Source organism: Triturus cristatus, chromosome 7 (assembly GCF_964204655.1).
Source record: "Triturus cristatus chromosome 7, aTriCri1.1, whole genome shotgun sequence".
Taxonomy (NCBI): Eukaryota; Metazoa; Chordata; class Amphibia; order Caudata; family Salamandridae; genus Triturus; species Triturus cristatus.
Genome location: NC_140590.1, coordinates 345,994,999 through 346,019,509, shown reverse-complemented (window position 1 = coordinate 346,019,509; position 24,511 = coordinate 345,994,999). Strand labels below are relative to the sequence as shown.

Genomic DNA, 24,511 nt, shown 5'->3' with positions numbered 1-24,511 from the left:
CTTGGATTCCCCTGGTGATGTCCCCTCACATAGCTGTGAGTCTTGCAGGCTTTAGCCCCCAGTCCTCGAAGTCTTGCAGAGTGTCTACTCCTTGCACAGCCCGACTAGCTGCTTGACAGGTGACAATTTCCAAGTTCTAAAGCTCCCACTAGTATAATTCATTTCAAGACACCAAATTAAATTTAGAGTCTCAGTCTTTGAAGTTTATGTTGGGGGTCAGCTTCCTTTTGACATGCCCTCTCCCATGCCCTGCCCTACCTCCAGAGAGCTGTCTACCACAGCAGTAGCTACTTAAAATCTGACAGCCCCACAACACAGGCCATAGGGGTGACTAGAGGTTTACACCTTGATGTCAGCCATTGTGATATGTGTATCACAAGGCTACCCCAGGGCCTCAGCCCCAGTCTTTATGATTCTCCTATCAGCCCCATCTCCTTCCATGAGATGTGCCCAGGGCCCTTCCCAGGGACCTCTCTCTGAATCAAAGATCACCCTTTGAAGTGTATTTAAGAACCTGGCTCTCCCTTCCTCCATTGCGTCCCACGCAGCTTTCAGGAATGCAGCAAAACTCAAATCTGCCATGGGGAATTTCTCCACCTCCTCTCCCTACGTTCCCCAATTCAGCCCTGGGTCTCCCAAAATGGAACCCAGAATCTTCCATGTATTGTACCATTAACAAGCACACATACACCCAGCACATGCATATTATATACACGCACTGTACAGCACTGCATTATCCTTGTATTGTACCAATCACATGCACACATACACCAGGCACATGTATACCAACACACATTGCGCACAACTGCACACAAAACCAATGTAGGTCAAGGGTCAGTTAAGCACATAAAAGTGCAACTTTAAATGAGTATGTTTGTAGGCCTCACTCCAGTGACACAGGTAAACAGGACATGTTCACTCCTATTGTTCACTACACGGTATACTGTACCCATAGCACTTGCTCTGCTTAACCCTGGCAAACGTCTTTCACCAATGAGTGGGGCACTTTGGGACCCATCCCGGTACAAAAAGACCACAATCCATGAAACAGGCCTCTGTCAAGTGACATGCAAAGTTGTGCCAGGTGCATATTTCCATGGAGATTCCTGGGAAAATCATGTGACAGTCCTATCAGGATAATTCCCACCGAGCAGAGTTCTCCAGAGCGGAGAGCTCTGCACAAAGGTATATGATATCCTGTGCAAATGCACACTTATGTTTTTTTCTTTGCTGGGAAGGTATATTCCCAATCTAGAAAACCCTTGGCCTACACCCCTGTCAAAGCTGTGAGAGACTCCTTCTTCTTACCTCAAAAAAAATAATGTAAGCCAACACTGTGCTCGAGTAAATATCTGACAGTTTCCCTCCATAACTCAACACAGTATGCGAGAGGTGGTACCTGATGTGGACATGAAACTACAAATGTGGTCATATATATATCAATATACCACAAATGGTTACCTGAATAATAAACCAAACTCTTAATTTGGCCTCCCAACTTAAAGTAGACCATATCTATGGCCTCTGCAAGTAGTTGTGATGCTCTAGATCATGCAGAACAGGACACATTACTCCAGATAGAATATCAGAGATTTGATGCAAATCTCCAGTTAGGCCAAATAGAACTGGATAGAACATCTAAGGTATTCTCTCCAAATGACTCAAAGTCCCAAAGGTTGACGAGACACTAAATGCTTATGTTGATCTAAAAGAAATATAATTACAACTGTTGGGGGGTCAATAACTGCAATAATTTGCAAACAAGGACTTGTCCATGTAGCATTTGATTGACTGGTAGCCGCTAGTCACATAATCCAGAAATGCAAATAAGGTACCTTAACTTCTCAAGAAGCAGGGTTGAACTGGGACAAAAAATTGGCCTGGGCACCAAAATAGAAGTGGCCCCATTAATGATACACTGTAGAGGTGTTTCGCACGATATGGGGAACTGCATGCAATTATGCTTGCTGCAGTCAATGTCTGTGGTAATTTCATGGAAATCAACAGTAATACCCAGTTCACCAGAAAAGAAAACAGGTCCACAAATATCAAAAAAGCAACCCATGCATTGACCTATCATACCAGCTCTCCTGGCACTACCAGATTGCAATGCCAGGTAGCATTTCTTTTGGAAACTCACCTTTCAGTAGCTGCACTGGCAGTGCTTACTTTGAGCCAGTGGATTTCGGCATTGGAATTTAATTAGCAACACCGGCACATATAACAGATATGGTGGTGCTGTTTGTCTAGTTTGAAGACTAGTACAACAACATTGGTTTATTAATTCAACATACATTAACAATGACTAATACCTGCCGCCAGAGCCTTCTTATAGATTTGGGGGCATGGAATAGTCAGAATTGTCCCATTTGCAGGAGTGTGTAGGTTATTAGCTGTGGTGATACTGTAAACTTCAGTTTAACTGAGACAAAATCCTAGTCGTAAAGTTAGGATTGTGTCTCAGTTAAACTTAAGTGTGTCTTAAATTTAACTTAAGACCAAAACTTAAGATTAACTGAGAAAAATACTAACTTTAGTACTCCTAAATGCCTTCGGTGAATACCAAAAGTCGTAAAGTTAGGATTTTGTCTCAGACTACTTTTGTGAATCGGGCCCACTGTTCGGTAGGACTCCCTTTGACTTCAATGGGAGCTTGTGTTCCAACTGACAACACAGGCTCGCATTGAAAAAAGGTGTGGTTGGGGAAAAACCTTGCACCCTGTGGCGGGCACCCCATGGTGCCTGCCACACTGTGCATGGTTGTAAAGAGGGGTTCCAAGAGTACCCCCACTGGCCCCAACCGAAGGCCTGCGGGTGAAGTGGGGCCTGCTACAGGCCCCCCAATTCAGTTTCCGACAGATGTTTTGTGTCGGACAGACCGATTCGGAAAGGCTGTGCGAATATGGCATCGTAATATGTCAGTCAGAAATGTGGTCCATATACCTGTACTATGCGGCTCTGACCGACTTGGAGTCTCGAAATGACGGTTTAAACCTAGTCGAAAAGACTGAATGGTTACCTTTCTATCGTGATTGGTCGGTTGGAAATGTTTCTAAGTCGGTCAGAAACATAGGTTCCAACACGTGTTAAGAAAATCTGAAAGCCGTTCGGAGCCTTTCCAACCAACATCGCAATAAGCCCCTAAATACTGGGGTGCTTCCTCAAATTACCAAAGTTGAGCAATTGTACGTGTTAATTTGCACTGGAACTAAGTTTATTTATTCCTGGTACAAGCCTAGAACTGGGTATTCACAAGAGTGTGGTTTTTATATAGTGTAAACCTAGCCAAAAGGTCAGTGGAGCACTTTTTATCTGCATTTTATTCAGTTAGCATACAGAGACACGCATACGCCAAAATAAATAATAACCATATTTAGAGCATGCTCTGCACCACAGGTGTCTATCCGTTTGAACTGAAAACAATTTTTTTTTTAAATCCGGTCATTGTGGAGCAGAAGATAGATTATATAGCCATAATTATGCAGAAAAGGCCACGACCGCAGAATCGTATAAATAACTCCAGTGGCAGTGCCTATGTGGGAAGAAATCTGAAGTGGTGAGAAATGGCCCGGGGAGGTTTTTTTTTCGTGCTTCCATTGAGTCGCATCAAACTTGTAGCGGCGCTTCAGTGTGGAGTGGGCAGTGTAGTGGAGTACTTTATGAAACAGTTTATTTTAATTTCCACAACACCTAGGCGCCCGAAAATTACATGACAGTAGCACTTGCACACAATTCGGAAGACCTTGAAGAGGATTTGCTGCTCAGCATGGAGAAAATTAGGCTTTTGAAAGATAAGAAAATATTCATTCAGCTACATACACCATTTGAAAGATTATCTCAGCCATAAAAAAACATACACCAGCAGATCCACGAATCAGTTGTGATCTAAATGTCACCATTGCAACTGCAAACTGAGAACCACAAGGCGTTATCAGAATAAAGTGCCGAGAAGCCTCAGAAGAAGACTGTCCTGTGCCAATCAAAGCTGGCCACCTATAAGGCCCGCCAATAAGTCTGCTGGTGGAATACCAGGAAAAAGCATGAGAAAAAGGCCACGTTAAATGCGGCTGCCCGCGGCGCACGCAGTGGGCCCCTGAAGAGGGTGACCCCCTAGTGCAGCTTCAGGCATCAACCCGCATTTGTCGCTGGTACCCCCTCCTCGGGTCTGGCGCCTCTGCGGCATCATTTCCGTTGTGAGGTGGGCTGGGGACAGGTATTAATACCTGGCCCCACCCACTGGCCACCCTCTTTGTCCCCCCGCTGGACACGCTGTCACCCTCCTAAAGGCTTACCCTGAGTGCCGGCTTGAGGGCTGGCTAATGAATTGAACGTATTAATGTAATCATTTGTGTTGCAGGCGGAGTTACAGGGAGGTCCAGAGACTGATTGGTACAAGGGATACCCTTTCAGGAGCACAATTAGGGTGCATTATGCCAAAATCCAAGGAGTCTTTACAGCAGGACCCTGGTTGAAAGCGACAGCGCCCTGTTAGTCCTTCAGGCAGATGTAAGCCGGAACAACCGGGGGCTTGCCTGCTTATGCTCCTCCCCTAGAATGGCGTGAGTAAAAGGTATGGACTGGTGGTCTATGATAAGTAAAGGTGATAACCCCCACATAAATGGTAGCACCTATTTGGATTGGCCACGGTGCAGTTTGGCTCATCTGGTGGGCAGGGCAGCTTAGGTTAGTCACCGCTGCATGCCCTTGGATCGCCCGTAAATTAACCCACCAAGTTGGCATACTCCTTGTATGTAATAAACCTGCAGCAAACTTTCTCCAACAAAATCTTGTGTGGACTGTTTATTTAGTGCAGCGTGACTAATTACTGCTGAGCGTGGGGTTGCCGATGTCGGCACTATGCAATGTTCACGTTATTCACCCAAAAAAACTCAGAAATCCCATAATTTCCCTGTGCCTAGAATCACCAGGACCTCTGGCAGTGGTAAATCCAGGACGGAGATAAACTGGATTTATTGTGGGCCACCCTTACTGAGGGCCAAAGAGTGCAATCTTGTGCTGTACATCCGTAAGAGTGCACACACCCTGGCCATGGGAGTTGCTGAGACATAGGAATGCCCAACAAGGTGGACCTCAGAAACACTTCCCAACAGATCTGCACACACTGGCGCACAGTGCTCCTAAGTGTTTTTTTAGATAAATTAGAAAGGGAAGAAAGACCTTGTTTGTGCCCCAGGTATATAGCTTTTCAATGTGAACAGAGAGAAAGGACTTCTGGTGGTGCACACAGTATTAACCCATGGTTGTGGGGCAGAGAACGTGACGTTTTCTGGGGGCCTGGTGAGGGAGAACATTTCTCAATGACCAGAAGGCAGTGGCATCACAGTGAAGGAAAATGATCTGGCTGTGCACGGTGAGGCATGACACTTGTGCTACAGCTGAGTGGTGGGCAGACCTTTGGGGATGGCCAGTATTGCTCCGTACCAGGGCACGAGCCGGGGGTACACGCGAGTACAAGGTGTTCACCCACTCTTTTCACAGGGTGGATGCTATCCCCCTGCTAAGAAGTTGGGCCCCACAGAAATATGTTGAACTTGTCCCAGTATAATTTTGAAACATCGGGACACGTTCATCAGCTCCTGCACGTTGTCTGCTTTCGATTCCCAGCAGCAACGTGCAGACTGCGAGGAGGCTTTTTTTCCCACCTCGAGCTGTGCAACGATAAAGACAGAAGTTAGAGGGCCATCAGGCCTCCTTTTGATGGAGTGTGGGACTGGAGGCATCCTGGAACCTCACAATTGCAAATGCACCAGCAATGAAACAAAAGCACACAGCTTGTTATCTTTTCACAGGTACTTAAGGGATGCATGCTTATTACTTTGCTGTATATGAGTGCATGCACTGTTAGAATGTCAGATGGGTTGGTCTGTGTCAGTACTTACACAAATAAGAATTTAAATAGCGCTTTTTTATTTATTTTATAGCACTACTCATCCCAATGCAGAGTGTTAGAGTACTTTATATAACATACACATTATCCATTCCAAATAAATCAAGTAAGTATGTCAATTAATGTACAAGATGTGTTACATGAGACAGGCGGTCAGGGTTACAAGCTGTAGGAGTCAAATACACTTCATAGCTCACTGTGGTCTACTAGAAGGATTACTATTCATTAACTGCAAGTAACAAAAGGTTCTCTGTGTTCATAGCAGTAATCCACTTACCTATCTACATAAAATAAAGATCTGTGATCTGCATGTTACATGACATGCTTTGAAGGAGACAACTTTAAAAAAAAACATATTTTATTGCATTTTCAGTTGGCATATGTTATAACCTACACATATCAGAGCATCACTTCCAGTGAGGTCACTTCCTGTGAGGCACGCTATGTTTGACCCCGGCCCACCCCCAAACCTTGGGTTGTTGATAGGCTTGTTGGGCTATTGATCCGTATATGTATTTCCCGCACATTCGAAACGGCTATAAGCATTGCTAGTTGCATGATACTATCATGGCGATTTTTCCATCTTGTTAACTGTGAAATACGTTGCCCCCTTACTTCTAGGAGACGGCCGGTGCCCAGAAGCAAGTACCATGCACATATCTTTCTTTTTGTTGAACTTCCTTTGATGGCCAGAAAATTGGCTTACCTTCCATCTTTGCTGAGCTGCGGTTTATTCTGTTCACAGGTGGGTCTTTGCTAAACACCCTCCCCGCTCGATTTTTGAGACAGGGAACGATATACCACCTACTCTAAACAACCCTTTGACATCCTCCATGCTGACGATTCATGTCTTCCTTCTAGATCAGACAGCATTGTTGCGAGCCATCTATCTCTATATTCTGCCCTATAGTCTGAACTTGACTTGATCTGACTCTCCTTGTGTTTGATGAAGACACCGACCTGATATCAGTATATTGGTAGGTCTCGCCGTATTTAAATCTGATCTCTTGAGTACTGCCGTGGTTTTAAAATCTTTACTAATTAGTCCAGATAGCTCAATTGGCCATATTTCACTTAGTCCTCCGTAGATTATCCCTGCGTTGAGATGAATTGTTGAATCGAGTTATGCCACTTCATGAAGACGTGCATTTAAAACCCCTATATTTAGGGACTACAATTTTTTTTTTTTTTAAAAGAACACGTAAGAATATTTAGACCTAATATATGGCTTTGTATATACAATCACTGAAGTTGCTCTGTTTTCACGCACAGTGGCTACACTTTTGGTAAATTGGCTTTTCTATTATCTATTTTCTATCTCTCTATCTCATTTCATACTTAACTCACTGTATGGACCTCTGATCCTGTTCCAAAGCAGACTTAGTCAATAGACCTTTGCTCTGACTAAATTCTTACCCTAGAGGTGCTCTATTGTTCTCTATTGGTACCTTGTGGACCATATATATAAACTATGTTAAAAGTATCTTTTTGTTTGCACTACTTGAGCTGATCCTCATGGACAAATGTATCATTCGTATGATCGTTTATCAGACCCAAAATATTATGTGCGCTTTTTGTTTGCGTTTATGTTGTTCTTATATGTTTATCTTTGATCAATCGTAGGTATAGCCTATGTCCCCCTCTACCCACCAGTCTGCGCCCTGATGAAGGTGGGACCCTAGTTCGCGTCCAATACCAAAACGAGCGTTGGCGCCTGTACCTTCGGCATCTTCTACTCCATTGTACCGTATGCCTTCCATCTGGATGATATATATGTTCATCGTCCATACGACTACATTGCTGTAATTCTGACATCTTGACTGTTATGTACTAGTGGAACTCTGATGGAATGAATGTTTGTATGCATGTGTTGAGTGTTGAGCGGGACGTGTTGCTATTTGTTTATATCAGTACCATGTATTGTTATGTATATTTGTCTCACTACATTAATATGTTTATGTACAAAAATTCACAAAAAGTATCCGAAAATATTGAGTTTGTTTTTTATGTATAAAAAAAAGGCACAATAAACAAGAAATTTATATTTTTCTATCTAGCTATTCTGATTGATATTTTGTTATAATCAGATTGTTGTTTTCAGCCCAAGCTTAGTGCTTTCTGATTCTGTGACCTATGCATTAGGCCCATTTATATATTGAAGAGGGTTGGTTCTTCTTTTCGATTTATATTGAGTCACTTCCTGTGATGCCACGTGGAATATCACGTGTCCAGGGGTGTAACAAAGGCCCCTGCAGACCCCCTCTATGTACTTTGCAGGGGAATCCCCTAGAGTTTCGTTACGCTACTGCACGCTTCATGACATCATGTGCTTTGATAGCACAGGTCATAATGTCACATGCATACTGCCTGACTTGGTCAGTCCCCCTACTTCTGGAACGTTTACTCGCGGCGTGACACAATCACTTTTTTTCTTCCCTCCGTTGTGCGCTCTTATGTAATGTCGGCTGTCCCGAAAAAGAATGCTTAGTATGCCTGTTCCACAAGAAATGTAATTCGCATGTACCCTCAAAAAGACATCTGTGTGTCCGTACTCTGTTTTGCCTGAGATTCCTTGGCTTTGGTGGGGACTGTGCATGGGGACTGGGCACGCATGTGCTGAGCGAATCCATGGCTGCCTCCACGTGAACGTCTTGCATGGCCGCTTGAACTCGTCTTCTTGTCAGGTCAGCGATTACAAAATAATTTTCGTCCGATACAACAGAGTACCGCTATGCCATCCTCAATTTTGCAACAGCCTCGGCCCAAAGGATGAGCTGTATACTTCTTTCTGTCAGTCAGCTGTTGCGATCAGGTTTCAGTGGCGTTTTTCACTCTTACAAGTAATCGATCATCTGTCAACCCAGAACATGTTTTCACCAAAAGTGAAAGACAACAGAGAAACTGTGCTAGACTTTTACTCTCATTCAAAACAACGGCCAACTATACCGTCAAAAGCGCAGATTACTATCAGTTGTGTTGGCTTGCTTTAGGACCAAGAAAGTATGGTACATTCACTACATTGGCATTACTGTTCCGCCCTGAAGCGCATCAAAGCCTCGTCGGGGATACTAAACGCTATGTAGATAAAATAAAGTGTGTATTCGTTAAACCGCCACAAAGCGTCCAGGTTCATGGAATTCATACTTCTTTCTGTCGAAGTCAGCTGTTGCAATCAGGTTTCAGTGGCATTTTTCACTCTTACAAGTAATCGGTCATCTGTCAACCCAGAACATGTTTTCACAGAAAGTGAAAGACAACAGAGAAACTGTGCTAGACTTTTACTCTCATTCAAAACAACGGCCAACTATACCGTCTAAAAGCGCAGATTACTATCAGTTGTGTTGGCTTGCTTTAGGACCAAGAAAGTATGGTACATTCACTACATTGGCATTACTGTTCCGCCCTGAAGCGCATCAAAGCCTCGTCGTGTGTACTAAGCGCTATGTAGATAAAATAAAGTGTGTATTCGTTAAACCGCCACAAAGCGCCCAGGTTCATGGAATTCATACTTCTTTCTGTCAGAGTCACCTGTTGCGATCAGGTTTCAGTGGCGTTTTTCACTGGACCCATAGAGTGTAGGAACGAAGACCACATAGGAACATCAGAACTTCTGGAAAAAGTTAGGGGCATATTATCAAGCATGGCGTTAAAATTATCGTTGCTTTAGCGGCAGAAAACTGCCGCTAAAGCGGCGATAATGGGCTTGATAATATGCCGCAGAGAATTCCAATAGAAGCCCATGTTGACACCAGAACATGAGCTTCTATTGGAATTCTCTAGGGCATATTATCAAGCCCATTATCACCGCTTTAGCGGCAGTTTTCTGCTCCTAAAGCAGGGATAATTGTAACGCCTGTTTATTGATAATATACCCCTTAGTTCTTGTTGTACATAACAGTGCTTTTTTAGGAAGCGATTGGAGCAGCAGTAGTGTGGCGGGACGAGGTGAGTGACTCCTAAGGAAAGCTGGCAGTGGGGGGGAAGGCTCAGGACCTATTGTAGTAGACAACGGTTGAAGTACACTATAAACAAGTCTTTTGCGAAGCCAATAGATCTGCCCTTTAATGACTGATACAACCACTCAGTGACTTTCACACATACCTGTATCACTGCTCTTATAACACCCTTGAACACACATTGCATTTACACACACAAACACTGCAAAATGTGGCAATAATGCTGGTGACCGTTGTAGTGTTGCTTGAAGAAGTAGTGGTCTTAGGGTGGCACTCGTATTAGTGATGATAATGTTAGCATGAGTACCACTGAGTTGTGTAACAATAAACATTCCTTGACCAGCTGCACCTATATTATAATGGTGATGTGGCCATGATGCTGGTGGTAGTGGTGTTGGTAATGGCGGAGATGATAGTGTGGTTTTTGTGGTAATGGTTATACTGGTGGCAATAGTGCACTGATAATGGTGGTGGTAGTCATAGTGGTGGTAATTATGGTGTGGTAATAGTGTCAGGGACGTTGCCCTTGAAAGTGTTGGTAATGCTGGTGATAGTGATGATGTCGGAGGCGGTGATAGTTGAGAGGTTATCATGGTGGTGGTGATAGTGGGGCAATAGTGATATTGGTGATGCTGATATTTGCAATGGTGGTGTTGGTAGCAGTAATGGTGGTGGTGATAATGGCAGTGGGGGAAATGATTGTGGTGATAACGATGGTGGTGGTAATGTGACGTTGCTGGCAGTGGTGGCCACGTCCATATCTGCGACGTTAGAAACGCTTTAATTGATTGCATTTCTCCTCAGCCGTAGCAGCTATGAAATGTGCGTTGTGATGTCTATTATTGCAGCCGTGTTTTGCACATTCATAGAAGAGCCTGTCTTCGTAATCTAACTTTTGTTCCATGATACCGATTCACTACGGGTGGCATTTCCCCCAATGTATATGTATTTATTTTTCTTCAGTATTTCTTTTGCATCAATAATATAACAAGCATTAAAAATGCAATAGGTCTCGTCTTTCATTACGTTAAAGCCATTTGCTTTGCTATACAATACCATTAGCAAAGCAAATGGCTTTAACTTAATCAAAGGCGAGACCTATTGCATTTTCAATGCTTGTTTAGGACTTGTGCCCTGAGCCAAACCTTTGCTGGTGACGGAGTAGAGTAAGCGAGATCACCCGAACTATACACAGAGAGGGGAGAGGCCCTCGGTGAAGTAGAGTGAGACTAAATACGATGCGGTGCATCGCGAAGGAGACAGCACAAGAGTAAAGACCCTGGAGCTCGGACTGGAGTGCTGTGGTGATATTCGAGTGATGGTAAAGATGTTAGATGGGGTGCAGTAAAGGCGAAAGCTCTTGGCAGTGTACTAGTGAGGGTGAAGCTCCTTAGCGGAAAGCAGTGAGGGTAAGAGCACTGGCAGTGTGCAGTAAGGGTGAAGCCTCTTGGCATTTTTCAGTGAGGATGATGTCACTTGATGGTGTTCTGTGAGGGTAAAGGCCCTTGACAGGGTACAGCTATGGTGAAGCCCCTTGGCAGGGCAAGTCCCTTTGGCTGTGTACAGTGAGGGTTAATTTAACTGATGCTGTCCAGCGAGGGTGAAGCCACTTCGTTGTGCATGGTGTACAGAGAGGATGAAGGCTGTTGACGGTGCACAGTGAGGGTGAAGGCTGTTGATGGTGTACAGGGAGGATGAAGGCTGTTGATGGTGCACAATGAGGGTGAAGGCTGTTGATGGTGTACAGAGAGGGCGAAGGCTGTTGATGGTGCACAGTGAGGGTGAAGGCTTTGATGGTGCACAGTGAGGGTGAAGGCTGCTGATAGTGTACAGAGAGGATGAAGGCTGTTGATGGTGCACAGTGAGGGTGAAGGCTGTTGATGGTGCACAGTGAGGGTGAAGGCTGCTGATGGTGTACAGAGAGGATGAAGGCTGTTGATGGTGCACAGTGAGGGTGAAGGCTGTTGATGGTGCACAGTGAGGGTGAAGGCTGTTGATGATGCACAGAGAGGATGAATGCTGTTAATGGTGCACAGTGAGGGTGAAGGCTGTTGATGGTGTACAGAGAGGGTGAAGGCTGTTGATGGTGCACAGTGAGGGTGAAGGCTGTTGATGGTGCACAGTGAGGGTGAAGGCTGCTGATAGTGTACAGAGAGGATGAAGGCTGTTGATGGTGCACAGTGAGGGTGAAGGCTGTTGATGGTGCACAGTGAGGGTGAAGGCTGCTGATGGTGTACAGAGAGGATGAAGGCTGTTGATGGTGCACAGTGAGGGTGAAGGCTGTTGATGGTGCACAGTGAGGGCGAAGGCTGTTGATGATGCACAGAGAGGATGAATGCTGTTGATGGTGCACAGTGAGGGTGAAGGCTGTTGATGGTGTACAGAGAGGGTGAAGGCTGTTGATGGTGCACAGTGAGGGTGAAGGCTGTTGATGGTGCACAGTGAGGGTGAAGGCTGCTGATAGTGTACAGAGAGGATGAAGGCTGTTGATGGTGCACAGTGAGGGTGAAGGCTGTTGATGGTGCACAGTGAGGGTGAAGGCTGCTGATGGTGTACAGAGAGGATGAAGGCTGTTGATGGTGCACAGTGAGGGTGAAGGCTGTTGATGGTGCACAGCGAGGGTGAAGGCTGTTGATGATGCACAGAGAGGATGAATGCTGTTGATGGTGCACAGTGAGGGTGAAGGCTGTTGATGGTGTACAGAGAGGGTGAAGGCTGTTGATGGTGTACATTGAGGATGAAGGCTGCTGATGGTGAATGGTGCACAGTGAGGGTGAAGGCTGATGGTGTAAGTGATGAAAAGGGCATTTGGTGGTGTACACTGAGGGAATATGCCATTGGCAGGATGCAATTATGGGAAAAGCCCTTGGTGGTGAACTGTGAGGGTAAATGCCCGTGGCGACGTGCAGTGACGGTAAAGCCCCTTGGTGGTGTAAAGTGAGGGTAAAGCCTCTTGGCTGCGTACAGTGAGTGTCACACCACCCGGTGCTGTGCAGTGAGGGAGAAGCACCTTCGCTGTGCACTTGAGGGTTAAAAGTCTCTGCGATGGACGGATGTGCCACTGGTTTACATGGACAGATGGTCTTCGAAGCGGCGCATAAAGGGGGGCCAAAAAGAAGGGCAGAGTCAGAACTCGGTTCACAAGGGCAGAAAATGAAATGATGAAGTCGGTGCATACATTCAATAGTGTTTCTGTTAATTGCAGAGACAACATAACAAATCTGAAGAAAAAAACCAATTCCTGCATCGTGTAAAAGCAAACATCAATCTCTGCGGTGTATAAAAGCAAAGGGCACTCTGGTTAGATGGTTTTCCACAGCATGCATTTTACGAACAGTGGGTTCCAGAGTAGGTGTTAGCTGGCTGTTTTGTGCTATAAAATATCCAGCTACGCCTATTTTCTGTTTGCTGCTGTTCACATTAGTGCTGTTGGGGATTTTAGCCTTAAGCAGGCCATCTGGGGCCCCTTGGTGCAGCTCGTAAACAACAAATCTGCTGGGGCAGAGGGCACACCGGGACAGCTTACAGAGGCGCCTAGGGCTCACACAAACCACTGTCAGAAAAGGAGTGGTGCATGCAAAAGACTGCTGCAGAGTTCCTGATTCTTTCACTGAAGGTCAAGTGAGGCATTGGTGAACCTGGGAAAGTGACTGTACAAACTTTCACAGTGAATTCGAGGTTGGCTGGCCACAGGGCCACCACCAATCTCCATCAGAGGGCAGGTTCAGGAACTTTATTATATTGAAAGCCTGCCTTTTTACAATTATATGCAAAGGGAGACCTGGGGAAGAGAAGCCTTTGTTCCCAGGGTCATCTGTTGACAATACGGCACCAGCACAATGAAAAGGGGAGCAGGTCTTAAAACCAATTTGATGAAGTTGAGGAGGAAAAGACGGCTCATTTACCTGAACATACCCCTGGCTGGGACACACACAGATCCAATGCGAAAAATGGGTCTGCCATATTGTAGTTTCTTCAGAATAAACACAGTGGGATCATTTACAGTAAGGAAAATAGGATGTGCTGCAAAAGCGGGGAGGTTTGCCCCTGGGAACTTTTTTCTCAGAAGTAACCTCCATCCGCTGGCTAGTGAATCCTGTTAAAGTGGCACGTCACCCACAGCTCATCAGAACACATCTGGACTTGTGGAAGAACAGAAGAGATCCAGACCTGCTGTCTGTGACTTGTATGGAGACCCGAGGAGCTGGACCTTCTCCAACTTGTAACGCAGGACTGAGAAGTTGACTTTAAGGGACAGTTGGCCGAAATCAGTTCAGGAACAAAACAAGCTAAAATAGACCTTTTCATTGAGTGACCATCTGTCCAGTAGCAAATGGTCCAGGACTCATGGCCTATGCTGGACTCGAACCTAGCCCCTAACTGCTGTCCTTGAGGTCCTAGGAGCCTTAACAGACACCAAAAGGAAATACTAAAAACGTCTGAAAGAAAGTTGGGACATAGAAAATCTTCGGACTTCCAAGACCCCCAGACCTTCTTGCAAAGATGCCTGATTTACAATGGACTTTGAGTGGACTTCATCTGAAACAGGTTCCAGGCTTGAGCCGCTCCCCGCTAGAGCATTTTGTGCTCCAAAAAAGAGACAAAGTACAAAGGTGGAAATCTTGGCCTACCGAAAGAGTGAAAGGTATCTGCCCAATGAGAGGACTTTTAATTTTCCTGGTCTGAGCTATTCTAGACAAAACAAAGAGCTTCATTGGGACCATGTCCAACAAGTATAGTGCTTCCAGAAGACTTCATCAAATACAGCCTGCAACCTTGCCCTCCCAGAGAATTTCGACATCCATAAAAAGTCTAAGTCAGAAGGCAAAAACCTGGACCTGGACAACCCAGTTGGGGTATCCGAACTCCCTTCAATCATGGTCAGCCTGAAATTATCTCTCAGTCCTAGTCAACTGTGAACAGTGACATCTTTTCTTCAGATCTCCTGTTTACCTTATTGTATTGAAGTCATTTTGGTGTCATTTTTCTTATTAAGGGTGTCTCTATTCTTAGAAATTAATATTGAAATTTTGATTGTGTTGTGTGTTCGCTTTTTAATTGATTTAGTACAGCTAAATACTTAACAGACTTTCCCATAATGTAATCCTTTCTGCTCCATGCCATAGCTACTAGAGGTTGAGCCTTGATTTATTTATTGAACTTGTGTGTTAGACCTAACAGGTCTTTTGGACTTCTTAATTGTGAAGGACCTACCCACCTAATAAACCAATTTCATACAATTGCTTTATGATCTGACAAATGATTGGAGTACATCTCATTGATCCTGAACATTTTTGGTAGCAACGCAAAAATTAAACCAGGGGTATGGTCAGCTTTACGAGTTGCATGCATGCAAATTTGCTCCAGTCCAACAAGAATCACAAGAGTTAACAGATGTGTTGCAACTTGGAAAGTTGGTACAGCAACCAGTACATCTTAAAAGCCACATAATACTACTTGTCTTACAGAATTTACAACGGTGCACTGATGTATTAATCGGGACGTGTGGGTTTAAATCTCAATTAGTTATAAAGGAAGATGTTGACAGAAGGCAAAGGTGTAACAAAACGTATATTGGTGCTGTTGTAGGCAAGGAGCAGAGAGAGAGGGAGAGTGCTAAATTTCATGGAGAATAAATCAGATTCCCTCTCATGGTGCAACGGTCAATCACGTTCACATTTAACTGCGGAAATATTTGGTGCTGAAGCCTCATTCAGCTAGCTCTCCATTACAAAACCCATGCCTAGACATAATCCAGAATGAAATTAATTATCTACTTTTAGAGCCTACTTTAGCACAGTACTAACACTAGGGCAATAGGGGCGCATCATGGTTCTTGGAGCGAGACTGTGGCTCTTTAATGAAGAGACCCAAATCTATGATTATACACAGCATGCTTAGAGGGGGGAGGGAATGCATCATCCAAAGGCTATTGATAACAGCTGAAAAATATTTAACCCAAGCATTAAGAAGGGAGCAGCTTGAATTTCTCCGAATCAGTTCTTAGAGAGGAAGGGTGAGTACAAGCTTTACTTTGGTATGCCAGACGACCACCCATTGCACATATCTGCTCTGTGGCTGTTCTATGGATCTGCACATATGTTCTCAATGAAGGGCCTATCCAATGAAGTGATAAGAGTTAGATGTGAAGAGAAAATTGAGTGCGCAGGGAATGGCATTCAGCCGCCCTCCAAGGAAATTAGACATAAAAGGTAAAAGAAAAGTTTTAAGTTAACAGTTCAGGAGGGCAAGCACTGCCTTCTTACAAATAATGTAAAAGGGATAAACTTGGAGAAAATAAAATGAATTTCATGTGAGGGGCAGAGGTGTTGTAAGGTTCTTAACCTGATGGTCAACATTGGTGCACACTTGCAGACTGTTAAGGATATTACAGTTTTTACTCTTGGATGGGTTGTTTGGAATCTAGTTGACGTATCCTGGGATGATAGAATGAAGTCAGGGAGAATATTTAGGCTTGACATTGGACCTTCGATGTTCAGTCCTGGTAGGTTCTGTCAATGTCTTTAGAAGATGATCTTCAGAGGGTGAAGAATCAAAGCGTGGCTGGAAGGGGTTAGGTTGCTTTGAGATGCAGAAGTTCAAGAAGCTGATGAGATACTGAGGGTAGCAATGTCAATGGGTGGCAGAGAGATGTGTGTTGCGAAAGACTGATCAGATTGAAGGCGAAAGGAAAGGATAATTTATTGGTGATAAATAATGGTACATTTAAGATCAAGTCCCCAAGAATGACGAGCATGGAAGAGGAACTCACTTGATGGAACGCTGCATTGAAATAAACCAATGGCAACTTAAATAGTCTGGAGGTGGTTAAGGACAACGTGTGCCCTCCAGAGGATGGCTGGCCGTTCAAAGGCAATTCCTCTGAGGCATGGTGTACACCACTTCAGAATAAGCCTGAGCCGATCATGGCTGAGACAAGCGAGCCTTGAATCGAAAGATGTAGAGGGTGCCTGGGATAAGTGACACATGGAGTAGAGTTTAAATCATTTTCAGACTTATAAACCGATTTTAATCTACCCTTAATGCTTTTTAAGAACAATATTTGCAACTGCATAGCTGGTGGAGGAAGTATGCAAATGACTGGGTAGAAACTGAGATTTGAAAAGGGCTATGCCTTGAAACAAGATCAAGGGGGTATATTTCCATTGTGTATAGCAGGCTCATCGGCCCACATCCGCCTAGCAACAAGAAGGCTCTGGAGATATATTTCAGGAGAGAGCAGGCCTTCAGATAGCGTAATATGAGTGGAAATGTCTACATCAATTAATGCACAAGGCTATACTCTGGGCCAATCCAAAACAAATCCAGTGTTTCTGAATAAATCAACTACTGAACACTCATGAAAATATGGAAGGCTTTCCACCATTCCAGTGACAGGTGCCCTAAGTACCACACTTGTGAATGGCACTGGGAGCATATATTGTGTGGTTTAAATTGACCTCGTGACCAGGGAGGAGGCACAAAAGCATTCGTGTTATGGTCTATTGGCACTCAAGGTGCAAGAACCTTGGTATCTCAACACTGGAAAGACGAATAGCCTCCTACTTTTTTAGAGCAGAAAAAGAAAAAAACGATATAATTTTCAAGAACTGTTCTACATGAGATTTAATGGGATAGAAACGTGGGCATATGGGAGGAATATATTCAAAACTAGTACAAGAAATGGTGGGTAATGATACTCTGATCCTTTTTATGGCATATCCATAACTTACCTATAGCTTATGACCTGCAAGTTTCACATTTATGCCCTTACCTTGAACTTACAAAGAAATGTGTGGGTTGCATGATACTAGTACTCTTATGAAACTTTAATCCGGGGACTGTAAAGTTTCTACTGTTTTTTGTCTGGGCAACTGAATAATTGCATAGTTACAATATTTATTGTATTTATTAATTCAAGTAATTGTGGGATTTAATAAGAACAAATTATTGGAGTTGGACGATTGATAATGGCAGGTTGCTGCTTCCATATTATATGTATATCCTGTGCTAATAGAATCAATAAGAAAATTACAAATGCGTGTTCTGAACATTTCTGTGGCTTCCAGATATTTCACCAATATCCACCAACTGCCGCTGATTCATAATAAAGCAAAAAGAATCTTTTTGATGCAGCACTGGGGAACATTTCTATCTTAATCACTGCACCAGTGAGATTTAATCTAAAATGTTTTGGGGAAGAACATTCAAAAGGAGGAGGGCACTCCTCTGGAGTGGGCTTGCTGCCAAGTTTCAATGCATAACAAACCACCACAACTTTTTCCATCATCTTTCTGCACAGGAAGTGGCATCACTGGACTTCTCATCATCCACCTGAACAGGAAGTGACATCTCCCCTCTTCTCTCCCAGGACCTACTTAAGGGTTGCCACAATGTGGCTGGCTGCTATAGGCGTACAAGTCTGTGCCCGTCCATTACTGAACTAATCCCAGTGTCAGGAACCCTGGTCCTCCCCCTCCTGCCACCATCACACTGCAACACTCCGCTACCCAAACCTGGCTGCCACTCCACATGCTGCTGCGTTGCCACACCACACAACACGCACCACACAACACTCAGGGAGCATTCTCCTGCGCTTCCTGTAAGTTTTCATGTCCTTACCCACACCCAACACTAACCACACCAACAGCACCCACACGCCACTCTCTCACACTCACAGTCCTGCAACCACCTATACAACACTTCACAATCGCATGCATGCTCCTCAACACCCGCTCACTCACCAAACACATCACAGAGATCTGGGACCTGCTGAACGAAAATATCCCTGACCTACATTTCATCACAGAAGCCTTGCTGAACACCGAATCAGCACCTGACATCACCACAGTCATCCCCCCCAGCTACAAGATTGCCAGGCAAGACAGACTTCACAAGCCTGGAGGATGAATCGTCATCATCCACAAGAACACTATCAGCTGCCTCACATCCGCGGACATGCCATCCTCCACCTTGGAATACCTGTTGTTCAAGCTTCATATTACAGTCAACTTCACCGTATGTGTAACTGTCATCTACAGACCACTGGAACCATGCACAACTTCACTGACACCATCACGGACTTTGGTGCACCACTTACCCTCAATGCTAGCATTTACATCCTACTCGTAGACCTAAACTTCCAACTGGAATGCAATGTCCAATCCCGTTTCAAGAGCACTGACTGAAGACCTTGGAAGCCTAGGCCTCACCCAAAGAGTAAACAGACCTACCCACATCTCAGGACACATCCTTGACCCTATGTTCACCAACATCAACAACAGCCAGGTCATTGAGCCATACCCATCTTCTGGACAAAAAACACCCTCGTCAAATTCAGCATCCCCATCCCGGTCCAATGTATATGCACCACCACCACCACCACCACCAGACCAGCCTGCCAAAACTAGAACAGTATCACTGACAAAGACTGGAAGAACTCAGACTGATGAAATACAACTGCAAAAAACACAAATGAGGAATTAGTTTTGACAATGCCGACAGGAACATGTTCAAATTTGTGATGGACACTACCACCAAATGATCTGGACCACAAATAGTGCCGCTCCGGCGGACCGCATCAAAGCCAGCACCAACAGAAGCAAAGACATCTTTGCCATTTTTAAATATTTCACCTTACTATTGGCCACCTCCAACTTCCTTACCCCAATGCAGGACCTCTACTACAGTCTTTCTCAATTCTTCAGCAACAAAATCACTGCCATTTACAGCAACTTCAGCTTGCAGCCTGCAACCCAACACGACAGATCTCACTAAACAACTTCTCCTGATCTTATCCAAAGAATCAATGCTAACCACATGGCCTGTCATCACCACATAAGAAACCGCAGCCACAATGAAATCCATCCACTCAGGGGTCACATGATCCAACCCATGCCCCCACCACAACTAACCCAGAGGAATACAACCCATCAGTGCCATGCTGACACCCATTCTGAATGACTCCAACTGTTCATTGACCTTCCCTGATGTTGGAAACATGTAACAGTCCTCCCATTGCTGAAGAAACCCTCTGCAGACCCTACAACACTCGCCTGCTGCAGGCCAATCTCCCTTCTACTATTCCCGCCCAAGGTCTTAGTGAAAATGATTAACTGACACGTCACCAAATACCTCAATGACCACTAACTCCTCAACACCACTCAGTCTGGTTTCAGATCCAACCACAGACCGGACCCGACCTCATCACCACCAAGGGTGATATTCGTATGACTCTGGGCAGAGTAGGAACAGTGGCTCTCATCCTCCTGGACCTTTCTGCAGCATTTGGCACAGTCTCCCACAGTCTCCCACCTCATCCTCATCTCATCCAACATGACATTAGAATACAAGGACATACTCTCCAATGGATCTGCTCCTTCCTAATTGGAAGTACCCAGTCCGTCAGTCTGGCACAGTACACCTTGGACGCCCGCGACCTCATCTGGGAAATTCTGCAAACATCTTCCCTAAGCCCAACCTTTTCTACACACTGATGATCCCTGTAGTCTGCATTATCCACTTTCATGAAATCATCATCCTCTCTAATGCCGACTATTCGCAACTCATTCTCTCCCTCACAGAGAAGACACCCAGTACCCGGATCAAGTTTAAGCCTGCATGACTGGAATGGCCCATTGGATGAAGACCAGCTGTCTAAAGATGAACACCTACAAGACTAAAATGATGCTCTTCAGGAAGAGTACATCACAGTGGGACTCCGCTTGGTGGTCAACAGAGCTAGGCTGGGCATGGAACCTCCCCACCACCCAATCCAAGAACTTTTGGGATCACCGCCTGGGGTCACTGCCTCATGCTTCCATACTCTGAAGATGTAGTGGAAGATTTTCAAATGGCTCTCAATCAGCATCCCAAAAATTGTCACACACCCTGGTTACATGCAAGCTGGACTATGAGAACAGTCTCTAAGCCAGGAGCAACAAAAAACTCACCAGAATGCTGCAGACCATTCAGAAATCGGCGACCAGAATCACTCTCAACCCCCCACCACACTCACATCGCACCACACCCGAAGGAGTTCCACTGGCTCCCTATATACAAACAAGCACATCATTTTAATCGATTAGCATTTTCTTTAAGGATTTACTGGATTGGAAATGGCAGCTGTCTAATTTCATAATACCGTAGACCAGCGTTTCCCAAACTGTGGTCCGCGGACCCCCAGGGGTCCGTGACACATTCCCAGGGGGTCCGCGGGCTCAAGTTCCTTCGAGTCAACTATTTTTAAATATTAAGCATCTAAGCATACAAGCATACAAGCACTGTGAATGACAGCGCAGGGGCGGCGGGACCAAAAAAAATCGGGCCAATCACCGTTTCAGCTTAGGCCGGGGAAGCTGAAGGGTGATTGGCTTATTATTTTATAGCCGCGCACGCTCCCACGGCAGTGCGTCTTCCCTCGCGTCTGCCGCCAGCCCCGGAACATTTTGCCGCCCAATGCCCTGTCTCCGCTTTCGGCTCGCTAAATACCTGCATTCCGGCACCTCGGACCACCACTAGAGCACGTGAGTGAGTGAGTGTTTGTTTATTTCTTAATAATTAATTTTCAAAAATGTTACATTTACCGCTGTTGGCAAAACCAGGGGACGCCGTGTGTATTAAGGCCGGGTGTACCAGTCGCACAACACCCATTGGACTCACGTTGTGTGTGTCGGCCCTCAGCGAGACTTCACCCGAGCACTTCACAGCTATTTAAAAGCCCATTTGAACGTTAATGAGGCCTTACTGTTGTTTCACCCCTTCTAAGAGCCCCGCAGCTCCAGGGCCGGCTTTAGGGCGGGGCGACCGGTGCCACCGCAACGGCCGCTGGCTTCCTGGGTCCGTGTTTGAAAGTTTATTATGCTTAGATTAGAAGGACCTGCTGCAGCGTTTCTTTCCGCCGGCAATTACCAGGCCTCACATAAATGTCAAGATAACTCGTGTGATTAATTATCTTCCTGGAGAGAGATCAGCATTTTGTATCCTTGAGGTTTTGACTTCTGTGTAGTTAGTGCAGAGGGTTAATATGCCTGCTGCAAAGAACGTGTGCCAAGTAGATTACAGCGTGGGTATGATAAACAGATCAAATATTACTGCTTTCAAAAGAGACATCCTTTTGTTACTTGCAATTTATAACTTAAATTCCTAATATAGAATAGTGAGCTATTAACTTTCATCCTGCACTGCATACACACTGCAAAGTATACAATATTAGAGCATTGATTAATGTTGCAAAAAGGGTTAATTTGGCTAGAAATGGATTCTTATTATTAAAGAAAACTCCCAACTATGCTGTTTCTTTTTCGACTCTGAGTTTGGGCTTCTCCACACCAAGCACTCTTAAACTATACTGCCTACCAGTATGGATGACATGTGACTCCTACACTTTCAGTCCTTTGGCTTATGACGTAATATTTCCTATACACTGATTTACACACGTACGATTGATTGTCTCTGTGTAATGTGTGTGTGATGCAAAGTGCTCGGACACCCAGGCCTACACTGGTATTAATTCAATGCATCTGAGAGAGTGTGGTTATGGAGACTTGGTCACTGTTAAAGGGTGCTAGTGAGAGAATCCGTGGTGGAGGTGGTCATTGGGGGGGCGTCAACAAACATTGTCGCACAGGGCGCCACCAGCACTAAACCCGGCCCCTGCAGCTCCACTCTGCCTTTTGCTTAAACTAGATTCAGCCACCCCCCAAATCAGCTCCACTCTGCGTATGTCGTGTGTGTGTCAGCCCGGGATGCGACCGCACCCGAGCACTTCACAGGTCTTTAAAAGCCTATTTGCACGTTAATGAGGCCTTACTGTTGTTTCACCCCTTCTAATAGACCCTGCAGCTCCACTCTGCCTTTTGCTTAACATTCAGCACCCCCCCCCCGAAATGTTTTCTTAGCCCCCTGCCCCCCACGAAATTTGGCTCTAGTTGCACCTCTGGTACTTACTAAATACATTACAATTTGGTTGGAATTGTCCCACCTCTGGGTAAGCCCTGTTTGCGCAGTGATTGGGTGGTATTCACTGCGTATGTAATTACCAGGTATGTTAAATATTGCACCCTTCTTAAAATTTAGGACGGTCAAACCTGCCGTAAACTTACAAGGGAAAAGTGTGCTATTTATAGTACCAAAGTACCACCGTCTGCATGTTAGTCTCCAAAAACTCAAAACAGATGCTATTTATCGTGCCCCATTTTTCTTGCTTGATTTAAATTTCGTCTCAGATTGAGGATAGTAGCAAATAAGGTTTTATTCAGGACAGATTTGGAAAAAAGGCCTCTCAGACGTTCCTGCAGGTCAAGCTGCTGGCGGATTCTGCCCTCTGTCATTAGATCTGTTTGAGAGGGTTCTGTTTCTAGCTTCTGATCACTCAGTCTGGGTTTGGTGAGCATTTGCGTGTGCCTGGTAACTTGTACCTATTTGCACTTCATGACTTGTCTGCTTGCTCCTCAGTCAGTGTCTGTGCAATGTGTACAGACTGCTATTGTGCTGCTGCTCTCATCTGTTTACTTTAATGTTGGCATATGCGCGCACTCCTTTTGTAGAATGTTAAGAGTGATATTATCATGATCTGAATATTTCAAACACAGTAAATCTGCAGGCGCAGGGCAGCTCAGTGTTTTAGTGTTACAAGTGAAATGACTAGCTGCTAGCACGAAAATGGAATATGCATTTGGTTAAAACGCTATTCTGGCTGGAAAAGTAAAACGTGACAGAAAAAAAGTTGGGAATTAATGTGGTCTGATAAATGATGTTTCTTATGCTTTGAAGCAGTTAACTTAGCCTGTCTTGTTGCTCAAATTGGTGTATTTTCTGGTATTTGTTTCCCTCATCTTCATTGCTTTATTTTGCTTGTGAGCAAGTGTCACTCATAGTCACTGAAATGTCACTCATAATTACACTGTATTTATGACAATATCACACACCGCAATCTGAAACCTTGGCAGCTATGATTTAGCAGCAGCCTTTCTATAATTCTTCTCGTGTGTGACGAGTGATCAGCTTGTGTGCTAGTAGCAGTGACATTATGGTTTATTCCCGCCGTCAGGGTTGGTTTCATGAAAAGTGTGGCTGCAAGTGTAGTCCACTCCAAATTATTGCATTGATTTTAAAATGGCTTCTTCATGGCACATTATGCAATCAATGCGTGTAAATGTTTTAATTTTTGCATATTTTCCAAGATAAAATAATAAAAGCTTTAGTAATGCAAGTATTTGTTTGGTGTGTACTTGTTTGTGTATTTTCTGCGAATTATTGTTTTAATTTTTTAAAATTTAAATTGTAAAAATTGCTTGGGGGTCCCCGGACTCCAGAAGTGATTCAGTGGGGGTCCTCAGGAGTCAAGAGTTTGGGAACCACTGCCGTAGACAATTATTAGATCCACACAATTGGTCAATAGAATGGTTAATCAAACAAAACATTCAAAGAGTGATTAATCAAATAATAGATCTTAAGAATGATGAAGTAATTGATTCATGAAGCAATCAAAAGATTAGAACAAGTTGGTATAAAAGTAACTGTACGATATAGCATTCTGTAACAATGCAATCGACAAAGGTAGAAAATAGAACAGTAAATCCATTAACCAAAACAATGGTAAATTAGGGAGATAAAACAAAAGACAATTAATAAATGGACAGAGTGA

The 24,511-nt window shown here is 44.5% G+C and overlaps 1 protein-coding gene across 2 annotated transcripts in view; it reads right to left on the bottom strand.

The window, feature by feature from the left end:
* The window catches only part of PRKCG (protein kinase C gamma), a 1,134,441-nt gene that overhangs the window by 936,604 nt on the left and 173,326 nt on the right, over window positions 1-24,511 (bottom strand). The gene's annotated exons all lie outside the window — the stretch shown is intronic.